The sequence below is a fragment of the Dendrobates tinctorius genome, unplaced genomic scaffold (genome assembly GCF_039654945.1).
Source record: "Dendrobates tinctorius isolate UK_male_01 unplaced genomic scaffold, ASM3965494v1 ptg000060l, whole genome shotgun sequence".
Taxonomy (NCBI): domain Eukaryota; kingdom Metazoa; phylum Chordata; class Amphibia; order Anura; family Dendrobatidae; genus Dendrobates; species Dendrobates tinctorius.
Window position 1 is genome coordinate 78,649,716 of NW_027361728.1, and position 20,347 is coordinate 78,670,062.

Consider the following 20,347-nt stretch of genomic DNA (forward strand, 5'->3'; position numbering starts at 1 on the left):
TTGTGTCATCAGCAAATTTAATCAGTTTACCCTCAATTCCTTCATCTAAATCGTTGATAAAGATGTTGAACAATACAGGGCCCAGGACAGAGCCCTGTGGTACCCCACTTGAGACATTCTTCCAACTGGATGTGCAGCCATTTACGACCACTCTTTGGGTCCGATCACTAAGCCAGTTATGAATCCACCTAACAGTTGCCTTGTCCATTCCATACTTAGTCATTTTTTCAATAAGGATTGTATGAGATACTTTGTCAAATGCTTTGCTGAAGTCAAGATATACTGCTGAAGTCAAGATATGTCACCCTAGCACATCATCTTTAAAACAGCCTGCTGATGCTTGCCACTAGCTGTTCGATAGTGGGACACCTTGTGTGCAACAATGCCAGTTACGGATGGAGTGCTCGTGCGACTGTGCTCTGTCGATGAACTTTCATTTCTGGATGAGGAGGAGGCTCGAATGCCTACAGCCAACTGTTTCCTATACCGTGGGCTAGGCAGCACTGTCCCACCGTCGCTGTCCCCATGTGGACCCTGCATCCACCACATTAACCCAGTGCGCAGTGATGGACACGTAATGGCCCTGGCCATGCCTATTGGCCCATGCATCTGTTGTGAGGTGCACCTTTCCACTCACTGATTGTTGAGTGTATGGACAATGCTGTCTTTCACATGCAGGTGGAGGGCGGGGATGGCTTTTCTAAAAAAGAAGTGCCGACTGGGTAGGTCATAGCGTCTGACAACGTAGGCCATGAGCTCTCGGAATGCTTCGCTTTCAACCAAACGGAAGGGCATCATCTCTAATGAGATCAGTTTGGCAATGTAGGCGTTCAAAGCCAGTGTACGCGGATTAGAGGATGAGTACGTACTTGTCCTACTCAAAGTTTCTGGTAGGGTGAGCTGGACTTGAGAGCTGCATATGCGGGAACTAGCGGTGGACCTGACTGACTGAGAGGGGGTTGGTGAAGGTGATGGTGGTGGTGGTGATGGCCTAGATTCAGTATTTCGTTGCAAAAACATTGTGATTCCCTGACTAATTTGGCCTTGCGACGACACCTCAAAATTTCTTGCTGGTGGTGTGCTTACCGGTGAGCTTACAGTGGGGGAAGCAATGGAGTGTTGCTGGCTACCTTCAGTCAGAGCAGGTGCACAGGTGCTACCTGAGGTTTTATAGTCCATCCACGCTTCCAAGTGCATGGTGGTTAAATGTCTAAGCATGCAATTGGTATTCAAATTTCGGAGATTTTTCCCTCGGCTAAAGGTCCTTCCTCACGTCTTACAGATAACCTTTGCCTCATCAATAGGATTTTGGTCAAAATAGTGCCACACTGCACTCTTCCTATTATAGTATAAATTTTCAGGGCTTGCACGCTGTGCTAATTTGACCATCTTGCCAAGCTGTCCTGCAACTCTTTTTTTTACCATGTTTTTGGACAGCTACGGGCCTGCCAGATAACCGCTACTGCGATGACGATGTCTGCTGCGGATCTTTCTCCTCTTCTGAGCTATTGCCAGTGGCATCCTCTTCCCCCAATGGATGCCAATTCGGGTCAACAACTGGGTCATTCATCACCTCCTCTTCAATTTCATCTGCACCTTCCTCTGTGTTACCGTGTAAGGTGGTATAGTATGCGGGAAGGGGCACCTGAGTTTAATCAGGGTCAGATTCTGGCGCAGTACACTGCGAGGGCAATGTAGTGCTCTGGGTCAATGTACCAGCAGAATCATCTAGCAGTGGCTGTGCATCAGTGCACTCAATGTCAGATTCATCTTGGACTGGGGAATTCAGGATTTGACTTGATAAAACAGGCATGGTATGTGAAAAGAGCTCCATGGAGTAATCTGTTGTGTGGCCTGCCGCATCCTTCACTTTTGTTGGGGGTGAAGGACACAAGGAAAGGTGTTGTTCCTCACCAGAAGCCTGCACTGATGACTCACTGCTTGCAGTTTTTGAAACTTCAGAAGAGGAGGCAATAGAGCTGGAGGCTATTTCGGCAATGTAAGCCAAAACCTGTTCCTGATGCTCCGGCTTTAAAAGCGGTTTACCTACTCCCAGAAAAGGGAACCTTATAGGCCTTCTCGAGCCAGACGATGACGCAGGCTCAACATCTCCTGCCTTAGCTGCTATTGTGCTTTTGGCATAACCAGCAGATGCACCACCACCACCATCAGTACCAGCTGCCCCCCCGCCCACGTCCGCGGGCTCTTCCACCATACTTCCTCATGTTTGTGAAAATGTACCAAAAATACCAGCAGATATACAGTTAGGTTGATATATATTTGGACAGAGACAACATTTTTCTAATTTTGGTTCTAGACATTACCACAATGAATTTTAAACAAAATAATTCAGATGCAGTTGAAGTACAGACTTTCAGCTTTCATTTGAGGGTATCCACATTAAAATTGGATGAAGTGTTTAGGAGTTTCAGCTCCTTAACATGTGCCACCCTGTTTTTAAAGGGACCAAAAGTGATTGGACAATTGACTCCAAGGCTATTTCATGGACAGGTGTGGGCAATCCCTTCATTCTGTCATTCTCAATTAAGCAGATAAAAGGCCTGGAGTTGACTTAAGGTGTGGTGCTTGCATTTGGAAGGTTTTGCTGTGAAGGAAACATGCGGTCAAAGGAGCTCTCCATGCAGGTGAAACAAGCCATCCTTAAACTGCAAAAACAGAAAAAACTCATCCGAGAAATTGCTGCAACATTAGGAGTGGCAAAATCTACAGCTTGGTACATCCTGTGAAAGAAAGAAAGCACTGGTGAACTCATCTATGCAAAAAGACCTGGGCACCCAAGGAAGACAACAGTGGTGGATGATCGCAGAATAATCTCCATGGTGAAGAGAAACCCCTTCACAACAGCCAACCAAGTAAACAACACTCTCCAGGAGGTAGGCGTATCAATATCCAAATCTACCATAAAAAGAAGACTGCATGAAAGTAAATACAGAGGGTTCACTGCACGGAGCAAGCCACTCATAAGCATCAAGAATCAAAAGGCTAGACTGGACGTTGCTAAAAAAAATCTAAAAAAGCCAGCACAGTTCTGGAAGAACATTCTTTGGACAGATGAAACCAAGATCAACCTCTACCAAAATGATGGAAAGAGAAAAGTATGGCGAAGGCGTGGTACAGCTCATGATCCAAAGCATACCACATCATCTGTAAAACACGGCGGAGGCAGTGTGATGGCTTGGGCATGCATGGCTGCCAGTGGCACTGGGTCACTAGTGTTTATTGTTGATGTGACACAGGACAGAAGCAGTCGAATGAATTCTGAGGTATTCAGAGCCATACTGTGTCCTCAGATCCAGCCAAATGCAGCCAAACTGATTGGTCATCATTTCATACTACAGATGGACAATGACCCAAAACGTAGAGCCAAAGCTACCCAGGAGTTTATTAAAGCAAAGAATTGGAATATTCTTGAATGGCCTAGTCAGTCACCTGATCTCAACCCAATTGAGCATGCATTTCACTTGTTAAAGGCTAAACTTCAGACAGAAAGGCCCACAAACAAACAGCAACTGAAAACCACAGCAGTGAATGCCTGGCAGAGCATCAAAAAGGAGGAAACACAGTGTCTGGTGATGTCCATGAGTTCAAGACTTCAGGCAGTCATTGCCAACAAAGGGTTTTCAACCAAGTACTAGAAATGAACATTTGATTTACAATTATTTAATCTGTCCAATTACTTTTGGTCCCTTTAAAAACAGGGTGGCACATGTTAAGGAGCTGAAACTCCTAAACCCTTCATCCAATTTTAATGTGAATACCCTCAAATGAAAGCTGAAAGTCTGAACTTCAACTGCATCTGAATTGCTTTGTTTAAAATTCATTGTGGTAATGTCTAGAACCAAAATTAGAAAATGTTGTCTCTGGCCAAATATATATGGACCTAACTGTATGGTACTGTATGAGGAGCGTACAGCTGTATAAGGAAAAATTTAAATCTCCGTTTATATTTCCTTAGTCACAGACGCTCTCCCAGTATGTATTTGACTGCAATCCAAACAGCAGATATACGATACTGTTTGAGAAGCGGACAGCTCTGTACGGTGTATGGAAAAATGGAAATGTCCGTATTTGTATTTCCGGAGTCAAACACACACACGCTGTCTCTGTATGGATTTGACCATAATCCAAACAGCAGATGTACGATACTGTTTGAGAAGCGGACAGCTCTATATGGTGTGTGGAAAAATGGAAATGTCCGTATATGTATTTCCGGAGTCAAACACATGCTGTCTCTGTATGGATTTGACCGTAATCCAAACAGCAGATATACAATACTGTTTGAGAAGCGGACAGCTCTATACGGTGTATGGAAAAATGGAAATGTCCGTATATGTATTTCCAGAGTCACACACACACGCTGCCTCTGTATGGATTTGACCGTTATCCAAACAGCAGATATGCGATACTGTTTGAGAAGTGGACAGCTCTATATGGTGTATGGAAAAATGGAAATGTCCGTATATGTATTTCTGGAGTCACACACACACGCTATCTCTGTATGGATTTGACCGTTATCCAAACAGCAGATATGCGATACTGTTTGAGAAGCGGACAGCTCTATACGGTGTATGGAACAATGGAAATGTCCGTATATGTATTTCAGGAGTCACACACACACGCTGTCTCTTTATGGATTTGACCGTAATCCAAACAGCAGATATACAATACTGTTTGAGAAGCGGACAGCTCTATACGGTGTATGGAAAAATGGAAATATCCGTATATGTATTTCAGGAGTCACACACACACACGCTGTCTCTGTATGGATTTGACCGTAATCCAAATAGCAGATATACAATACTGTTTGAGAAGCGGACAGCTCTATACGGTGTATGGAAAAATGGAAATGTCTGTATATGTATTTCCAGAGTCAAACACATAAGCTGTCTCTGTATGGATTTGACTGTAATCCAAACAGCAGATACAAGATACTGTTTGAGAAGTGAACAGCTCTATACGGTGTATGGAAAAATGGAAATGTCCGTATATGTATTTCAGGAGTCACACACACACGCTGTCTCTGTATGGATTTGACCATAATCCAAATAGCAGATATACAATACTGTTTGAGAAGCGGAAAGCTCTATACGATGTATGGAAAAATGGAAATGTCCGTATATGTACAGTATTTCCGGAGTCACACACACATGCTACCTCTGTATGGATTTGACCATAATCCAAACAGCAGATATACAATACTGTTTGAGAAGCGGACAGCTCTATACAGTGTATGGAAAAATGGAAATGTCCATATATGTATTTCCGGAGTCAAACACACGCTGTCTCTGTATGGATTTGACCATAATCCAAACAGTAGATATGCAATACAGTTTCAGAAGTGGACAGCGCTATACGGTGTATGGAAAAAGGGAAATGTCCGTATATGTATTTCCGGAGTCACACACACGCTATCACTGTATGTGTCATGCCGGCGCCGCCTGTCGCTCCTGACTCCAGTCGCTCCTGACTCTAGTCGCTCCTGATTCCTGTCACTCCTGACTACAGACTCCTGTCGCTCCTGACTCCTGTTACTCCTGACTCCGGTCACTCCTGACTCATATCACTCCTGACTCCGGTCACTCTTGACTCCGGTCTCTCCTGACTCCAGTCGCTCCTGACCCTCTGCCTTGTCTGTCTCACCCGCACCTGAGCCGCCCCTCTTGGTATCAGCTGTCACAGTATTCGACTCCTTCGGGCCTGCTCCTAACGGTCCCTGTATAGGGGTCGGCACCACCTGGCTAGCTCGCCGCAGGGACCACGGTACCGTGACCCAGAGGGTCCAATTTGGTACTTGTAACAGTATAATCAGGCCATGGACCCAGCTGGTGCCTCGGCAGCCACCCAAAAGGAACTACTCTTTTTGCGGGAGAACCAAACCCGGATTATGGCTTTTATGAAGTCCATGGACACTCGGTTATTCAAACCTCCGATCCAGGGAGCGCCCCTCTGCTGGCGGGACTCCAGCAGGAGCTCGCGCAGCAGCGTGATAGTCAGTCCCATATTCTAAATTACATGGCGTCTGTTGATGACCATTTGGAGTCCCTGCAGTTGGCTGCAGCGGCCTCTGCCCCGCCCCGCGACCCTGCACCTCACCCACCCGACATTTGGGGAAGCCTCCTAGGTATAGCGGGGATCCCAAATTATGCCGGGGGCTTCTTAACCAGTGCCGCCTACATTTCGAGCTGCTGCCCCAGCAATACCCATCTGATGGGGCTAAGGTGGCATTTATCGTGTCCCATCTCGAGGGGGAGGCCTTGGCATGGGTGAACCCCCTGTAGGAGCAGGATGATCCGGTGGTATCCAGCCTACACGACTTCCTGGATACTTTCCACCAGGTCTTTGACGAGCCCAGGCGGCTGGCCTCCACCACGGGGTCCCTTTTCAATCTCCGACAGGGAACTCTTACCATGGGACAGTACGCTATCCACTTCTGGACCTTGGCTTCAGAGCTCGGGTGGAATAGTGAGGCATTGGTAGGGGCCTCTTGGAGGGGGCTTTCGGGAAAAATCAAGGACGAGCTTGCTGCTCGGGACACCCCCACCTCTTTAGAGGACCTTATATCCCTGGCTACTCATATTGACTTGCGGTTCCAGGAACGCTCCCGCGAGACAGTCAGGGAGAGAGGCCCGTCTAGGTTCAACCCTGTTCCCAGTCCTCATTCGTTCAAACCTGCCAGTAGTTCTGCCCCGGAGCCCAATGCAGGTGGATCGTGTTTAAGTTATTAGAGCTGTGGCGCAGGGAAAGGTTAGAGCAAGTTTTATGCCTCTATTGTGGTGGAACCAACCATTTCCTGCGTTCCTGTCCTGAGAGGCCGGGAAACTCCTCCGCCTAGGCCAGGTAAGAGAGGTCTTCCTAGATGACTCTGTTCCCTCTCTACCCCTTACTATCTCAGCTTTAGTTTTCCTAGGTTGGGAGCGTAGATCTGTGGAGGCGTATGTGGACTCGGGTAAGGCAGGCAACTTAATTCGGATGGAAGAGGTGGACAAGTTTTGGATTCCTGTCATCACCCTTGAAGAGCCGCGTGTGATCACCTCGGTGGATGGCAAGCCGTTACCTGTTCCCGTCACCACTGTCACTCTCGAGCTGGAAATGCAGATTGGAGCTCTCCACCTGGAGAGAATTACTTTTTATGTTTTGCCTAATTTGTCTCATGCTCTGCTCCTTGGCCTGCCCTGGCTCAGGTCGCATGAGCCAGTCCTTGCTTGGCGCTCCGGAGAAGTCCTTCGCTGGGGTCACTCTTGCCAAGAACATTGTCTGCTGTCTGTTACCCGTACCAGTCTGCATCAAGTGCCCGCGGACCTTCTGGGGCTCCCCGTGGCCTACCATTCATTTGCGGATGTCTTCAAAAAGAAGGAAGCTGAGACCCTTCCTCCGCATTGGGCCTATGATTGCCCAATTGAGCTAGTTCCTGGAGCTACTCCTCCCAGGGGAAGAATATACCCATTGTCGCCTGCAGAAACCTCAGCCATGATGGAGTACATCCAGGAAAACTTGGCCAGGGGCTTTATCCGGAAGTCGTCTTCTTCAGCAGGGGCCAGGTTTTTCTTTGTTTGTAAGAAAGATGGATCCCTTTGACCTTGCATTGACTACCGAGGCTTAAATAACATCACGGTCAAGAATAGGTATCCTCTACCACTTATCCCCGAACTGTTTGACCGCCTGCGTGGTGCCCGGATCTTTACCAAACTGGATCTACGGGGGGCCTACAATTTGGTCCGAATACGTGCCGGAGATGAGTGGAAGACCGCCTTCAACACGCGGGATGGCCATTATGAATATTTGGTCATGCCCTTTGGACTTTGTAACGCCCCAGCGATCTTCCAAGAATTTGTTATCGACGTCTTCCGGATCTATTATACTCGTGCCTCGTGGTGTATTTAGATGACATCCTCATCTTTTCACCAGACCTGTCCTCTCACAGAAGGAGTGTTCGCCTGGTCTTGCAACGTTTGCGGAAGAATCAACTTTATGCCAAGTGGGAGAAATGCCTGTTTGAGCAGACCTCCCTACCCTTCTTGGGGTATATCATCAAGGACTCTGGGTTGCGAATGGACTCAGAAAAATTGTCCGCGGTGCTCAAATGGCCACGACCTGCCGGAGTGAAGGCCATTCAATGGTTCTTGGGCTTCGCAAAATACTATAGGCAATTCATCCCGCTCTTCTCTGCTTTAACCAAGCCTATTGTTACCCTTACCCGGAAGGGAGCAAGACCGAACAGCTGGTCCTCGGAAGCTGAAGACGCATTTCTCGCCCTGAAGCGGGCCTTTGCCACGGCTCTGGTTTTGCATCGGCCAGAGATCGGCAAGCCCTTCGTCTTGGAGGTAGACGCATCTTCTACTGGGGCTGGGGCGATTCTTTCCCAAAAGACGTCCACTGGGCGCTTGGCTCCGTGCGGGTTCTTTTCCAAGTCATTTTCACCTTCACCCGCAGAGTGTAATTACACGATTGGGGATCGAGAGTTGCTGGCCATAAAGATGGTGCTGGAGGAGTGGCTTTATCTCCTGGAAGGTGCCGTCCATCCCTTCACCATATTCACTGACCACAAAAACTTGGCCTACCTCCAGTCGGCTCAAAGACTTAACTCTGTCAGGAACACCGCACTGCACTTGCTCACTGAGCCAGTGCGCATGTCCTGAGTACAAAGACTATGCACAAAGATACCTGCGGAGTGGGCAGCAGTGGTGACAATGCATGCTCCAGGACCTGAAGCACGTGACTGCTGGGGGCGTGGCCTAAGCTCCACAGAGCTAGGAGCTGCAGGGAAACTCCTAGAAAGGTAACTACAAGACAATGTTACCAGGGGGCATAGACAGAGACAGAAACCAGATCAAGCCGAGGTCAAAGCACGAGATAGCAATACAGTACCAAAGGATTAGACAGAAAGGACAGTCAGGACGTAGCTATAGATCAGAAAACCAGAACGGGCATTAGACGGTACAATAGGGGTAACCTGTAACGGAGTAACGATAGCCAAGCCAGGAGGTCAGAACCAGAAAAGACAATTGTACAAAAATGAGAGACGGAGTACAGAGTGAAGGAACAAGCCAGGTCATACACGGGAAGCAAACAAACAACGCAGAGTACACGCACACCAGGGGTCAGACACACCAGAACAGTAATATAACTGACAGAGAATGCTAGTTTGGAGTGAGTATAAATACCCCTCCCAGATCCAAAGAGAGGCCGGCAAAAGTTAACCCTGTGAGAACAGGACATTAACCATGTCCTAACCATGACAGTACCCCCCTCTTAATGGGGGGCCACTGGACCCCCAGGTTTCTCAGGGTACCTGGCATGAAAAGCCCGCACCAGTCGATCAGCGTGCACCGAACTGGCCGGAACCCATGACCGATCCTTCACGGAATATCCCTTCCAATGGATAAGGTACTGAAGTCTCCGGCGCACCCACCGCGAATCAATGATGCGCCCTACCTCATTCTCGAGTTGACCCTCTTCCAACACTGGTGGAGCCACAGATGAGAGATCTTCTCTAACTGTCCCCACAGGTTTTAATAGGGACCTGTGGAAGACGTTAGATATTTTGAAGGAGGTGGGCCACTGTAATCTGTATGCCACTGGGTTGATGACCTCTACAATCTTGTATGGGCCAATAAATTTGGGGCCCAACTTCATAAAGGGTATTTTAAGTTTGATGTTACGGGTGGACAACCAGACTTTTTCCCCCACTGTCAACGCAGGAGCCACCCCCCTCCTCCTGTCTGCAAAATGTTTGAACTTTTTCTGGGCTTTGGAGATGTTCCCCTGTACCTCCTTCCAGAGGGTTTTTAATTGTTGTACCATCCCCTCGGCACCAGGGCAATCTGAATCCATACGAGAAAATTCCCCAAACTGAGGAACAAACCCATAATTGACCAGAAAGGGAGACTTTCCGGTAGACTGATTAATCCGACAGTTGAATGCAAATTCTGCCATGGGTAATACCTCACACCAGTCTTCCTGTCTGGAGGAGGCCAGGCATCTCAGAATCTGCTCCAATGACTGGTTGGTGCGTTCCGTTTGTCCGTTGGATTCCGGGTGATAGGCAGAGGAGAATGACAACGTGACCCCCAACTTCATACAAAACGCTCTCCAAAACCTGGCCACAAATTGCACACCCCTGTCCGACACCACATTCACAGGCACTCCATGCAGTCGAACAATGTGCTGTGTAAATAAGCGGGCCAAGGTTTCAGCGGATGGTAATGCAGGTAATGGCACAAAGTGGGCTTGCTTAGAAAACCTATCAACCACTACCCATACCACTGAGTTGCCCTTGGACGGTGGAAGATTAGTGATAAAGTCCATGGACAGGTGTGTCCATGGTTTATCCGGAATTGGCAAAGGCACCAATTCCCCGGCCGGACCTGAGAGCTTTTAGAGCGCGCGCACACCCCACAAGTATTCACAAACCTTTTTATATCAGTACCCATAGAGGGCCACCGGGTAGCTGCAATACCAGGGTGTGCACTTAACACAAAGTCATGAAATTCTAGAAAGGAGTGTGGGACGGAATTGTTCAGGTACAAACAATTTACTTGGGGGTTTATTCCTGGGAGCTTGTGCTTCCAGAATCTCTCTCTGTAACTCAGAGGAGATTTCGGCTACAACCACTCCCGGTTGAAGAATGGAGGAAGGAGGTTCTGGAGGGGACACAGAATCAAAACTTCGGGATAAGGCATCAGCCTTTACATTTTTAGACCCTGGTCGGAACGTTATGGTAAAATGAAATCGAGAAAAAAAAAGTGCCCACCGAGCCTGTCTGGGGGTCAATCTCTTAGCAGACTCGATATAGGCCAGGTTTTTATGATCAGTGATGACCGTAATGGGATAAGCGGCCCCCTCCAAAAAATGCCTCCATTCTTCGAAGGCCAATTTAACTGCTAACAATTCCCTGTTACCGACATCATAGTTTCTCTCGGCCGAAGAGAACTTCTTAGAGAAAAAGGCACAGGGTTTGTTAGTCAGGGTAGAGGGGCCCTGTGACAATACTGCCCCCACCCCCACCTCGGAAGCGTCGACCTCGACGATAAAAGGTCTTGACGAATCGGGTTGCTGAAGTAAAACACTTCTTTAATGCCAGGAAGGAATTTTTTGCGGCCACGGACCAATTTTTTACATCTGCCCCTTTAAGAGTGAGGTCCGTCAAGGGTTTTACCACCTGTGAGAACCCTTTAATGAACTTCCTATAACAATTAGCGAAGCCCAGAAATCGCTGCAACCCCTTCAGGTCATGAGGCTGCACCCAATCTGTAATGGCCTGAACCTTCCCTGGATCCATGCGGAATCCCTCCCCGGATACCATTACACCCAGAAAAGACAGTTCTTGCATAAAAAATGAGCACTTCTCCAGCTTAGCATGCAAATGGTTCTCCCGGAGTCTCATAAGCACCATACGCAGATGATGCAAGTGTGACTGACCGTCCTCAGAGTAAATCAAGATGTCATCCAGGTAAATGACTACGTAGCGTCCAATCAAGTCAGAAAAAACAACATTCATAAAATTCTGAAAAACCGCAGGAGCGTTAGTGAGGCCACAGGGCATAACCAGGTTTTCAAACAGCCCCTCAGTTGTCAGTTGTCAGGAATGCTGTTTTCCATTCGTCCCCCTCCCAGATCCTTATAAGGTTATAAGCCCCTCGTAGATCGAGCTTAGAAAAACATTTGGCCCCCGTGAGTTGATTGCATAGATCAGGAATCAACGGGAGAGGGTACGTGTTCTTAACAGTAATTTTGTTCAGTTCTCAAAAGTCGAGGCACGGTCACAACCCACTATCTTTTTTCTTTACAATGAAAAACCCCGCTGCCACGAGTGAGACCGAGGGCCGAATATGCCCCTTGTGAAGGCTTTCTTTAATGTACTCTTTCATAGCTTGACGCTCAGGCCCGGACAAATTAAACAAATGAGCCTTGGATAATTTGACTCCAGGTACTAAATCGATAGCACAATCATATGGTCAATGTGGTGGGAGCGCCTCAGCCTCGCTTTCGGAAAACACATCTTTAAAGTCTCTCAGGTACTCCGGAATACCCTCCAGACCGACATATGACACAGATACGGATTTTATCGGATTGACAAAAGGAACCGGGTTACAACACAGACCATTAACATTACATCTCCATCGGGTGATCTCGCACTTCACCCAATCAATAAGAGGATTGTGACATTGCAACCAGGGCATTCCCAATACCAGTCCTACAGGCAGATTATTCATAATGAAACAACTTAAATTTTCCACATGAGTGGAACCCACTTTCATAGAAAAAACTTCAGACATAAAACAAATTCCATCCCGGGTAAGAGGGGATGAATCCACAGCCACAATTTTAACAGGGTCTTTTAACCTGACTGTCCCTATCTTATTAAGAGTCACAACTTGGGCATCAATCAGATTAATGGAGGAACCACAGTCAACAAAAGCGGTGGTCATTACAGGACCGCCAGCAATTTCCAATTCAACCTGGAGCACCATTTTTGTACGTGAGAAAAAATGTACCTGGGAGTCTGGACAACCTCCTCGATTATTGCCCAGACTCAGTCGTTTCTCTGATGGTTTCTCTGAAGAAGGGCAGGAGGGGCAATTCCTTTTCCAATGACCATAGGCTCCACCGTAAAAGCATAGTAGGTTGTCTCTACGGTGCCTTCTCTCTTTCTCCTTAACCGAGACTGACCCAGCCTTCATGGGCTCAGATACAGGTGCAGAGTCACACAATTTGGGGTACAAGGGAGACTCTTGTTGCATCATTCCTCTAGCATGGAGTCTCCGGTCCATACGGACCGCCTGCATCATGGCGTCCTCCAGGGTATCATAAGGCGGATGTAATGCCAGAGCGTCCTGCAGACAGTCAGAAAGGCCCCTGCGAAACAACCCCCTCAGGGCGTCATCATTCCAGGATACTTCGGCGGTCCAACGTCTAAATTCTGAGCAGAACCATTCAGCAGAGTGCCTCCCCTGTGTCACACTCATCACCATATCCTCAGCCAGATGCACTCTATCAGGCTCGTCATAGATGTGCCCCAGAGCCTCAAAGAACAAGTTCACTGACATACATTCAGGAGCAGTGGAAGAGAGAGAGAAAGCCCATGCTTGCGGAGCCCCCCGAAGTAGGGAAATAATGACCCCCACCCTCTGGAACTCACCCCCAGAGGAGCGGGGCCTTAGAGAAAAAAAAAGATTGCATCCTTCTCTGAAAGATCTGAACTCCTTTTTATCCCCTGAGAAAGGGTCGGGCAACTTGACCGGAGATTCGGGGGACGCTAATGACACATCTCTACCCCCAGAACTAGAAGCCCTTGCATCGACAGCCCCCTGCACAGTAACCACCAACTGTTGCTGGGTATGGGCCATTGTGCGCTGTTCCACATTGAGTTTATGGAACATTTGGGTCAGGTGCTTGACCTGATCAGCCAAAGCTTGTATGGTATCCATGAGGATAACACACACTTTTTTTTTTTTCTCTTCAGAGGAAAAAAAAACTGAAACGGCCAGTTATAATGTCAGGAACACCGCACTGCACTTGCTCACTGAGCCAGTGCGCATGTCCTGAGTACAAAGACTGTGCACAAAGATACCTGCGGAGCGGGCAGCAGTGGTGACAATGCATGCTCCAGGACCTGAAGCACGTGACTGCTGGGGTCGTGGCCTAAGCTCCACAGAGCTAGGAGCTGCAGGGAAACTCCTAGAAAGGTAACTACAGGACAATGTTACCAAGGGGCATAGACAGAGACAGAAACCAGATAAAGCCGAGGTCAAAGCACGAGATAGCAATACAGTACCAAAGGATTAGACAGAAAGGACAGTCAGGACGTAGCAATAGATCAGAAAACCAAAACGGGCATTAGACGGTACAATAGGGATAACCTGTAACGGAGTAACGATAGCCAAGCCAGGAGGTCAGAACCAGAAAAGACAATTGTACAAAAATGAGAGACGGAGTACAGAGTGAAGGATCAAGCCAGGTCATACACGGGAAGCAAACAAACAATGCAGAGTACACGCACACCAGGGGTCAGACACACCAGAATAGCAGTATAACTGACAGAGAATGCTAGTTTGGAGTGAGTACAAATACCCCTCCCAGATCCAAAGAGAGGCCGGCAAAAGTCAACCCTGTGAGAACAGGACATTAACCATGTCCTAACCATGACAAACTCCAGACAAGTCAGGTGGTCATTGTTTTTTTCTCGCACTGACTTTGAGCTCCACTTCCAACCCGGTGACAAAAATACCAAAGAAGATGCCCACTCCCGGTCCCTGCAGTCACCCGAAGTGGAAGAGGCTCCGTTGCATGTTATCAATCCTGCCCGAGTTATCATGGTAGTTCCTGTGAATCTTCATTCCGTGCCGCCTCGCAAGACCCTCGTCCCACAAGACAAAAGGGCAGAAGTACTATGCTGGGGCCACTCCTCCAAGATCGCTGGACATGTTGGCATCAAGAGGACCCTTGCGCTGATTTCCCGTTACTACTGGTGGCCTTCACTACGCCAACATGTGTCAGACTTCGTGGCCTCCTGCTCAATTTGGTGCCAGGAACAAGGTACCTAGAAACTTGTCCTCCGGCCTCCTTCAGCTGTTGCCTGTTCCCGAAGCTCCTTGGCAACACATCGCCATGGATTTTGTTACCGACTTACCCCGCTCTTCTGGATGCACGACTGTTCTGGTGATAGTCGACCGGTTTTCCAAAATGGCCCATTTTGTCCCATTACCTGGCGTACCCACGGACTCCGAATTGGCTAAAATCTTCATTCATCAGATTTTCAGATTACACATACTTCCTCAGCGAATCGTGTCCTACCGCGGGGTACAGTTTACCTCCCGCTTCTGGAGAACACTCTGTAAACTCTTGGGCATATCCCTGGATTTCTCTTCCGCTTATCATCCACAGACTAATGGGCAAATCGAACAGGTCAACCAAGTCTTGACCTCCTACCTGCGGAACTTCTTTAACGCCCATCATGACAATTGGGTTGATTTTCTTCCATGGGCAGAGTTCGCCCATAACAATCACTCCAATGAATCCACCACCAAGCCTCCGTTTTTTGTGGTCTCCGTTTAGAATCCAGGTGTGCCTCTTCCAGTATCTTCATCCTCCAACGTACCCGTCGCCGATGCCCTCTCTCAAGAGTTTTCCCAGGTCTGGAGGAAGACCAAAGAGGCTCTTATACAAGCCGCGGCCCGGATGAAAAAACATGCAGATAAGAGGCGGAGGGATTTCCCACCATACCATCCAGGAGACAAGGTTTGGCTGTCGACCAAGCACATCTGATTGAAAATGTCTTTGTATAAATTGGGCCCCCGGTACATTGCTCCCTTTAAGATTCTTGGAAGCATCAACAATACTGCTTATAGGTTGAGGCTGCCTGCTTCACTCTGGGTCCATAGCGCCTTCCATGTTTCGCTCCTGAAACCGGTCATATTCAATCAGTTCTGTCCAGCGCCTCCTGTTGTTCCTCAGCCAGTAGGGCCGATGACGTCTTTGAAGTGAGAGATATTTTGGCCATGAAAAAGGTTAGGGGAAAAACCTTTTTTCTCATCAATTGGAAAGGGTTCGGTCCTGAGGAGAGATCTTGAGAACCGCGAGAGAATGTGGATGCTCCGCGCATCATGGACCGATTCTTGGCCAATCATAGAAGGAGGAGACATAAAGGGGGGGTACTGTCATGGCGGCGCCGCCTGTCAGGTCGGTACCAGCGCCGCCTGTCAGGTTGAGGCCAGCACCACCTGTCTTGCTGGGTCCCGCTCTGCCTGCTCCTGCTCCCTGGGTCTCCCCCCGGCTCCCCGCTCACCGCTCCAGCCGGCGTGCTGCACCCCCGGTCCTCTGTCCTGCAGCTCTGCACCGAGCTTCCTCCTCTTCCTCTGCTCCTGTCCCGGGCATGCGCCTTAGGCCACAGGCGCACGCTCTTCCCCTCTCTCAACCCCTTCTGCACCTTCCCTGTGGAGCACTTGCCAATCAAGCTCCAGCACAGGGTATATCAGGCGGCTCCTCCCTCATGGAGGCGCCTGATTATCGTGTGCCTTCCGTGCGGTACTCTGGCCCCATTTGGTCACTCCTGTCTCCAGTCGCTCCTGACTCCGGTCACTTCTGACTCCAGTCATTCCTGTCGCTCCTGACTCCAGTCGCTCCTGACTCCTGTCACTCCTGAGTCCTGTCACTCCTGATTCCTGCCACTCCTGATTCCTGTCACTCCTGACTCCTGTCACTCCTGACTCCGGACTCCTTTCGCTCCTGACTCCTGTTACTCCTGACTCCGGTCACTCCTGACTCCGGTCACTCCTGACACCGGTCACTCCTGACACCGGTCTCTCCTGACTCTCTGCCTTGTCTGTCTCATCCGCACCAGAGCTGCCCCTTTTGGTATCAGCTGCCACGGTATTCGACTCCTTCGGGCCTGCTCCTAACGGTCCCTGTATAGGGGTCGGCACCACCTGGCCAGCTCGCCCCAGGGATCCCGGTACCGTGACCCAGAGGGTCCACTCTTGCTACTCATAACAGTATGGATTTGACCGTAATCCAAACAGCAGATATACCATACTGTTTTAGAAGTGGAAAGCTCTATACGGTGTATGTATGGAAAAATTTAAATCTCAGTCTATTTTTTTCCGGAGTCACACACAGATAGCATGTATTTGTCCGTGATACCAGCCAGTACACGGTAGTGTGTGAGGAGCGTACACCACTATACGGTGTGTGAATACTCAACGCTCGGCTTTTATAGCCACTGTGACGCCACACAAAGCAAGCAAATCACTTGAATGCCCTTCTCTAAGATGGTGGTGGCCGCTGCCCATGTCATCACGTTGCCCACAGTGTGCGTCCTTGATCATTGGCTGAGAAAAGGCGCTGGAAGCATTATGGGAAACCCGACTTTGGCGCTCGGGTTGGCGACCTCATGGCCGACCACCCGACTTTGTTGGAAGTTGGCGACTTATGAATCTGGCCAACCCATTTTGCTCAACTCTATTCTGTACCTTTGCCTAGCCCTGCCTTGTGGCTTGCGTGCCCCTTTGCACACGCCTGGTCGTACTCGTGTCCGCCTGTCTGTGCCTCAGCTGTGCCACCTCTGTCATGCCTGCCTGTCTGTGCCTCAGCCAGTGCCACCTATCAGTGCCCCAGTCATGTTTTCCGTGCTCCCTTGCACTCACGCTGTTTCTCGCATTGTGCGTTTTCGTGCTTCTTTAGTACATGTCATTTGCTATCTTTGCTCTGTCCTGTAACTTGTCCCTCTGTCTTTTCCTGAGTAATATGTCCTTTGTCTGTACCGACTCTGGGCTCTAGCATACGCTCTGCTTCTCTTTTCTGTACCAGGCTCTGTGCTACTGCCTACATGCCGCACTCTGTCTTGAACCATGACCCTGGCATGCCCCTTTGCACGCGCAGGATCTTGTCTCGAACCCTGACCCTGGTGTGTCCCTTTGGACGCCAGGTCCTTGCCTTGAACCCTGACCCTGGCGTGCCCCTCTGCACGCGCAGGACCTTGTCTTAAGCTCTGACCCTGGCGTGCCCCTTTGCACAGGACCATGAATAGTACCTTGAACCTTGGCGTGTCCCCTAAACATGTACCATGCCTAGTATCTTGATCCTGGTGTTCCCCTAAACACACACCATGCCTAGTACCTTGAACCTTGGCGTGTCCCCTAAACACGCACCATGCCTAGTATCTTGATCCTGGTGTTTCCCTAAACACGAACAATGCCTTGAACCTCGGACCTTGGCGTGGCCATTGGCACGTTATCACCTCTGTGTCTTCGTGATTACGTCTTGCATCTGATGGAACCCTGTGACCACACTTTGATTACATCTAGCACCTGATGGAACACTGTGACCACGCTTTGCACATCCTAGAACTCTGTCTTGTACCTGTTGTGCCCGGCATGCACCCTTGTCATGCACCTGGCGTGCCCTCCGCACTCACCCGTCTCAGTCGTGTCTTATGTGAGCCGGCCATCTGGTCTCAGCAGTTGTGGTGGCTCACTCCCTTGGGCCTGCCCCTGACACTCCCTGTATAGGGGGTGGTCCTCACTAGGTCAGCTCGCCCTAGGTGGAGGGGTGCCACGACCCAGAGGGTCCACTCCAAGAGTTACGTCTCGCCACAAGACGTCACAACCCCTAACACCAAGCTCATTGTGTTTTTTTTCTTTGTATTTTTACAATCTGTGCAAACTGGGGTGTGGTCTCCCTCTCCTGAGCTGGAAATTGTATTTAAAGGCTTAATGTCACGGTATGTCTAGCTCTGCGTGACGCGATGCGACGATCGGTCGGTCACAAAACAACAAGACAGACAAGGGGACAACGGGGAAACAATTACAACGGTGGGCCCTTTAATAGGGAACAGGGAAGTGGACACCTCCTGCACTCTCCTAAGGAAGAGCCCTGAACTCTCCTCATCACGTTCCCTATACAGGTTCTTTCAACCTGTCGCCGACCAGGATATCTCAGTCCCTCACTTGCCCTGCACCTATCCCTTACTAGGGGACTGGCAAGTGCGGACACTGGTCCTCACCGCTGTACTAATAAACACCTGGGAAAAACAACAGAAAGGTAAAAACAAACAACTTAGCTTTCTCTGCACTGGACCACAGAGTAAGGCGCCTGAACACAGCTTCCAGCAGGAAGCACCACTGCTCCAGATAGGCTGCAAAAAGCACTGCTCCAAATAGCTCCTCTCTTCTCAAAGGCTGGTTAGCAAATTACCAGTATTACCAATAGCTAGCTGGTGTACCAGCTGACCTTGTATAGGAAAGAGGGAGTGGTCACCAGCAGCTGACTAATCTTAACATGCAGTAACATCAGCGGCCACCGGGGGGGGGCAAAAACCCACAAGCAGACAAACTACAGTTGTAGTAACACCAGCGGCCACTGGGGGCAAAAACCCATATCAACTTCCCAGGGCCTGAAAGGAAAAAGGTTTCTATAAGGGAATCCAGACTCGGATCCAAAAATAGAATGTGGCACTTCCCCTGACTGGTGTCCACTGGTTGGGACCCAGTCCTTTTGTCTGCCATTATTCACACACTGACGTCAACTTTGACACATGATAAGTTGTTTAATATTAGACAGTGTAGGACCGCCCCCACCACATAGTCACCTTGTCAATGTTGGGATGGTTTTTATGCTATATTTGATCAAATACAGTATTACTAAGAACTCTGTATTACTTAGATGCACTTTTGCTGTTTGTTTATTTAATTACAGCAGGGTTTTTCTTATTTTGTCTTTTGTAGGTTTTAGATGGCAAACTGGGCAGCAGTGATACCGGACTAGATCGACACTTAGCTTGATGTACTGGAGCCAGACACCTCCCATGACAGGAATGTCCCCAGCGGAGCACCTCTCAAGTTCTCCAGTCCAACCCAGGTTTGTGCTGTCATAGCCATAGTAGGCCCAAGAGAAAGGCGTGAGACATGTGGGAAAGAACATAGAAGATAATCCTCTCTGTATGGAGCATCCCAATACGGACCTCAAGTGGCTCAGTAGGCAGATGAACCGTCTCCCAATGAGTTATCCCATCGACTGATGTCATTGCCACGTGATTCTGGAGCGGGTGAACTGGGATTTGGAACCAATCCACTACAGCCTGAAAGATAAAATTTCCATCTGCCCCAGAATCCAAATACGCTGACTCAACAAACTGGGATTCACCAGTAGTCACGACCACAGTAAGCATCAGGGGTAGAGAAATGTCCTTTCTGTCTAGAGAGGCCTCTCCTACCACCCCTAGATGACAGAGCTTCTCTGGTCTCACTGGGCAGACACAAACGGAGTGACCAATAACTCCACAATACAGGCACTGGCCTTTAGCGTGACAATCCTGTAAGTGGAGGTCTATACGGATGGCGATGGAGGTCAGGTCGTCGAAGGTAGTTAGTAGATCTCGACCGGCTAGCTCATCCTTAATATCTCCGGAAAGTAGCTTCCAGAATGTCGCCACCAAAGCTTCGTTGTTCCATCCGAGTTCGGACGCCAGAGTGCGAAAGGATACTGCATATTGCCCCACAGAAGATTTGGACTGACGTAAATGGAGAAGAGCAGAAGCTGCAGAGGTGGTTCTTGTGGGTTCAGCGAACACTTTGCAAAAAACTTCCAAGAATGCAGACAAATTGGAGATGATCGGATCCTCTCTCTCCCATAATGGGTTCAACCATGCCAGGGCCTCACCTCCAAGGTGTGACATAAGAAAAGCCACTTTTGCTCGGTCCAGCAGGAAGTGTTGTGGAAGAAGTTAAAAATATAGCCAGCACTGATTGATAAACCCATGGCAGAGCTTCGGATTGCCATCAAAACGTGTCAGAGCTGCGAGTCGGGGACCTGGATCTTGGACTAGGCAAAC